Genomic DNA, 5,787 nt, shown 5'->3' with positions numbered 1-5,787 from the left:
TTTTTCTCAAAAGTTATTGGTTTTCTTTTAAATTGGATGTTTGTCTTCTCTCATTTAATGAAAATGGCACAGTGACTGGAGATATCTGGTACCTATCAGGATTTATCTAAAGGTAACCACCATCTGTAGGTCATTCCTTGTCAGTCTGATAGAGAAGAATCTCAAAAAAGGAATGTCAAGTGGGTAATTACTGGCAAATCTGGTACAAAGTTGGTGCCATGTGTACTCTCTCATACCAAAAAGGTGAAGTGAACTAATATTATTGGTACATTTTTGGCATCACAAGTTTCATAGGGCATGGAACTAAATTATATAATTTCCACAAAGTGGATTGCACTGTATGGAGAGGTTGCAGGATCACCTAACTGTGGCTCTCAACATCATTGGTGTATAGTAAAGATTCTTCAGATCTCTCTTGCATCCCATCTTTGGAGACCATTTGTTTCAGCCTAGAATATAGGAGCATTATTGGGTATATGAATGAACGATTTCTTGCGTTTTATTGCTTTGACCCATGGTGTTAGAGCAGTTACTCAAAATTATAGGATTTTAAAAATCGTTTTTCCAAAAAGGATGTGATGTGCTAGTTGAGTCTCTTCACATTGCTCAGGAGCCTAGAATGACTGAATTTATCATCATTCAGTAAGGAAAAGGGATGAAGGAAACTGCCTTCAGACTAAAAATAACAGAAGGATTTTTCTGTGGGTTCAAATTTGAAGGATGCAGCAATAGAATCATAAAATAGTTTGGTTTGGAAGGGACCTTCAAAGGTCATCTAGTCCAAGCCCCCAGCAAGGAGCAGGAACATCTTCAACTTGATCAGGTTGCTCAGAGCTCTGTCCAAACTGGCGTTGGATGTTTCCAGGGATGGGACATCTACCACCTCTCTGGGCAAGCTGTGCCGGTGTTCCACCACCCTCATTGTAAAAAACTTGCTCCGTATGCCCAGCCTGAATCCACCTCCCTCTGTTTTAAAACCATTACCACTTGTCCTATCACAACAGCCCCAGTATGTTACAGATAGAGCATAGGACAAGCAGTTCAAGGCCTACTTTTCTTTTCCTACAGAAATATCACAGACTTTGGATGAGGCACTTATGTTTCTATGATTCAAATTTATTAGTTATAAAATCAGATTGATATACAATACAAATCTCATGCAGCTCTCAAAGGGCCCTATATATTCATATTTTGCTCTGAGGAGAGTCTAAGATTGAAGGCTCTCTGGAAGAGCTGTCTTTATAACAATCAAGAGCGATATCTTGAGGGAATGGGAGGGTGTGTTGCAATGTAGAACTAAGGAAAAATAAGGAAAAGAAGCAAAATAGATTAGTAGTTAGGACAGAAACAAAATTTAGCAAATCAATAAAGGAATTATAGAAACATAAAATGCAATCTTACACACTTTAAAATGTGGGTAAAAAAATGAAGGCATGTATTTCTTCCTCTCCTTCATCTCACACAGTGGTAATGTTTGTATAGAATGGTGGCTTGTTTGTGTTGTGAAGTCCTTGCTTTTCTCCACAGAGACACAGATAGGACATGGAATAGCGCCATAATGAGACCATAGGAACTGCCATGCTGGCTTACACTAACTTGCTGTCTTGTCTCCACATGCCTTCTCGGCCTTTTAGCTAAAACCAAGTGTACTATCCATTCTTGTCAATTTTATGCCACACATATCCTCAATATGAGGACATGATGGTAAATGAGTGTGCGAAGTGGGAGGTGGACTTGGAGCTTGCCCTATGCCTTGACCTAGCCGTGTAGTGCCCCAGGGAACAGGACTGGGTGATGCGAGGGGTGGGCACCAGTGGGTGCTGAGGGAAAAGTGTATAAGCAAGGCACATATGCAGCAATATTTCACAATAATATTTTCCCAGCCTACAGTGACTTGTGGTTCAAGGACTTTCTGAGTCAAGGAGAGTCTTTGTGTAAATTCTTTTCCATTGATTTTTCTGATTTTTCTGAGCTAGGTAAATTTTAAGATTCTGCAGCAAGGAGGGTGCAGCAACCCTCTTGACCCACTGTGTGAAGAAGCATGAAGAAGCATCCCCTTCTCTTTGAAACTCTGATCTACCTTTTCCATTGATGCTCTCCCACTTTTTTTTTTTTTTAAGACATAAAGTAACCCTTCTTTCATTCACCTTCTTTTTGGGCCAATTATGGTTTTAAAGATCTGTGTCATGTCTCTTTAAAACCTTGTAAATTATGGTTATAATATGAATACAGTTAATTTTGTTTAATCGCAGGCTGTGTAAGGAAAAAGCTAGCAGGAAGTTAAAACAATGATATGTCCTTCAACAGACATTTCAGTGTGATTAAGAGACAATACCGGAGCTATTAACTGTCAGGCTGCAATGAAGTTAAGCAGCTTGTTTTGTTTTTACTGGGAAGCAGAAAGACTATAAAGAATTTTAAATGTCTTTCAGATCAGGGCAGAGGAGTTGCTAAGATGCTATTTCCTCATGTACAAACGTTGCTGAAAGGCCTAAGGAGCCTGAAACTCCGGAACTCTTTTCGTAGAGAAGAGGTAGAAGAGTTGTATACGGAGACCATTTATAGCTCTGAAACTCTTTTTCTTTGAAGTTTTGTCCTGTTCTTACAATTCAGATGGGAAATACTGTGGTACTTGCTCTTTGTTAGAGGAACAGAGGGAAGAAACAGAAGTACTGAACCCTGCCAGACCCACATGGGTAAGCCCCATTGACATCTAGGGCATGGTAACCCATGCCAGAGCCTAAGCAGAGAAGAACTTGGAAGTTCCCAGGAGAACTGGTGAAGATTCAGGTTTTGTCAGTTGAGAAGATGCAATGAGGACACTATGGAGGGCATGAGTGTTTGTGAAGCCCTGTAGGCATTGTTTTTGTTTTCATATATTTTTAATAGTTTCAGGTTTTTACCTCCAGGGTAGATATGGTTTAGCGAACTCGTAGAAGCATGCAGCATCTTTCAGAAACTCCAGCCTACATTTCTTTAGAGTTTAATACCTCTGTTGGCATTGATTTTTTTTTTTAATTAAATTATATTTGGGGGTTTTTTACTTGTCTGTGTGCTCTGACACCGGTCGCGCTGGAGAAACTGCCTTTTCTGTAACCCTGACTTTTTGCAAATAAATGCTAATTTCTGTTTTAGCCAAGGGTGTTAAAACAAGATGTGACTGACTCACTGCAGGCACTTTTCAAACACTAATGTACCCTAATGAATCTTCAGAGTGGTGTCAGTATTGAATTTGCAGATGTTTTACCAAGGGTCCCAAAGGGATGTTCCCAGCTGTAGAAATGCCCTGTATCTACTAGAGCACAAGATTGTGAGCAGAAAATTCAAGCTCCACTTCCAGGGTGTCTCACTGACTTGCTTTGTGTTGTTTTGCTGAGGATATGAGGTGGTTTTAGCCTTCGTGAATCTAGTGCATTAGTTTCTTAGAACAGTGTGGCTCAGTGTGCCATTCGGAAACTCAGTAAGATTCATCAATGAAAGAAACTTCTGAATGACACCTTCAGCTGTAAGGTTGGTGCTTAAAAATTTCTCAATAGAGTGACTATATCAAATGTTGTTATAGTTCTCATTTTGTCTAGATTCTCCCGCAACCAAAGGGACTCAGCTAAATCCACAAAATATTGCTTCACATGCAGTAAAATATTATTGCTGTGGAGAAGTCATCGTCATCTGTGGAGGAGGTGATGCCCAGGTTTTGCTGTGCTCTGAAGCGCTGTACCAATGCTTTTTCTTCCTCCTCCCCCGCTTCTGCTTTGAATCCTGTGAAGAAGTAACTTAGGGAGTTGTTGAAACATCTGCCTTTGGAAATTCAGGCCTGGAGTCCTCAATCAGTTTCTTTCTTATTTGCCCCACATAAATAAGGGGACCTTAACCTCATACTTCCATCTACCTCTCCCATCCCTGCAAACTGTCACAGTCACATGCCTTCACTAGCTTTTTCTTTTTTTTTTTTTTGTATGAGAACACAGATTAAGCCCGTGTTTGGTTTGTGTAAAAATGTACTTGTAGATGTTTGATGAAAGTCTATAGCTGTGATACTGTTCTCTCTGTATTGCAACTATTTACATGTAAGATGCCCATGTGTGAGTATTGTGAAACATTTGAATTAGAGATTACAGGGATCTGGCAGTAGTTGAGGAAGGCAGGCTTGGAAGCCTTGGCTGAGCGCTTGTCACTAAACCTGCATTTCCTTCCTCACCCAGCTTCCTGCTCAGCTCCTGAGAGTGGTTCCGATCTGGGCAAATGCTTATTGAATCAAATGTCTGCCTTTTCCTCTTAGTTGAATCTCCAAGTATTTCCAAGCTATGGTATGCTGGCTGCTCATGACACACAAGCGTGTTCAAAGTGCTACCTGGTTGGCAAAGAGATCAGAGCTCCCTTTCCAGTGACGATTCCTGCTGCTGCAGGAACTGTCACAGGGGAAAAAAATGCCTGGGTCCGTGGCTTTTAGTCTCTTATGGGCAAAGCCATCTCTTGTAAAGCCTTGCTTTGGCTATTTTCCAACTGTGAGAGGTTAGAAAACAGTCTGGCAGCAGCTTCCATGAGTCTTTCATGTCCGACAGACAGGTGGACCATTTTGCTCAGGAGTTCATGGGTTTTGCCAGCCAACTTCTTTTCTATGCTTAATGACTTTTGCAGCACATTCCAGGCAGCTTCAGTTAATCTCACCCTTTCATCCCCCTGTGATTTCACTCAGTTTTCTGGAGAATGAAGTGTGAAGGTGCAGTTGACCTCTTCTGTACTCCAAACCCTCAGTCTACCGGTGCTAGAAAGGGGAGCATGTGGTAGCGCTACATTTTACGCCTGATTCTTGAGTGGCTCTGTGACTGGTGAAGTAACTGTCCTTGGAGAGACCAGTCCTCTGTTGGAGAAATCCTGACAGCATTGACATTTCAATGCAAATTTAAATTATCAACTCTGGCCTGTATATAGTAAAACACTCATCCAGTTATATGCTGAATTTATGCGGGATTTTTTTTAGAACAGAATGTGGAAAACCATGCAAATATTCCTTGAGAATAAGTGGACAATTTCTTATGTAAATAGGATATAGAATGTACAGATGGCTAGTTTAGTGTCTACCACTGTACTGGTATATGCAGATAGCTGCTTCATGTGTAGCAGTGGCTGAATATTAAAACTGAACAGTCATGTAGCACCCTATATGTTCACTCACTTAAAAAAATCAGACCCGCTTTATTTAGGCAGTGTATTGCTATTCTTTTTGGACCATCTGTACAATATTTACTGAATTCTTAAGTCAAAATATGAATTCAGTTTTCACAAATTGAAGGACACTTACCATTTCTGTGGTCTCATCTTGTTTGCATTTAATAGAAAATTCACGGGTTGAATAATAAATTTTAAGAGAGAAAAGCATTTGGCAAAAGAGGTTCATAAAGATGTCTAACAGATAGGATACGTCAGATGGAGAAGTCCTCAATATGCTGCAATAATTGCAAACCACTTTTAATAAAATTTATTAATGGGATTTTTCAGATGTGGCTTAGGATACTCACACAGAGCATTTAATAAGCTAAAGTCTATAAACAGTCTAGGGACTGGAATCATTATTTGAACTGTCTTTAAAAGTTCTGCCATTTATTCAATAGTCTACAATGGGGTTCATGAGCTGTAGGAGTTCATTATGCAAATACCTAGTTAAGATTTGTATGGACCACAATTAAAAACATCTCTGGAGAAAATGTGTAGTTTTTTAGATGCCCAGTAGGCAGGCTCCGAAGTGAAGTATCTCCACTGCTTCAAACTATTTTAGTACCAAACTAA

At 40.0% G+C, this 5,787-nt stretch overlaps 1 non-coding gene across 1 annotated transcript; it reads left to right on the top strand.

Annotated features, from left to right (window-relative positions):
• Positions 1–1,614: 1,614 nt before the first annotated feature.
• On the top strand, positions 1,615–1,800 carry LOC147601680 (U2 spliceosomal RNA). Its single transcript, XR_015257946.1, has one exon. It is a non-coding gene; the product is annotated as a U2 spliceosomal RNA (small nuclear RNA).
• Positions 1,801–5,787: the final 3,987 nt, after the last annotated feature.

This window comes from Chlamydotis macqueenii, chromosome 2 (assembly GCF_036417535.1).
Source record: "Chlamydotis macqueenii isolate bChlMac1 chromosome 2, bChlMac1.mat, whole genome shotgun sequence".
Classification (NCBI taxonomy): Eukaryota; Metazoa; Chordata; class Aves; order Otidiformes; family Otididae; genus Chlamydotis; species Chlamydotis macqueenii.
Note: the sequence above shows the minus strand (reverse complement) of the source record. Positions and strands in the feature narration are given on the sequence as shown.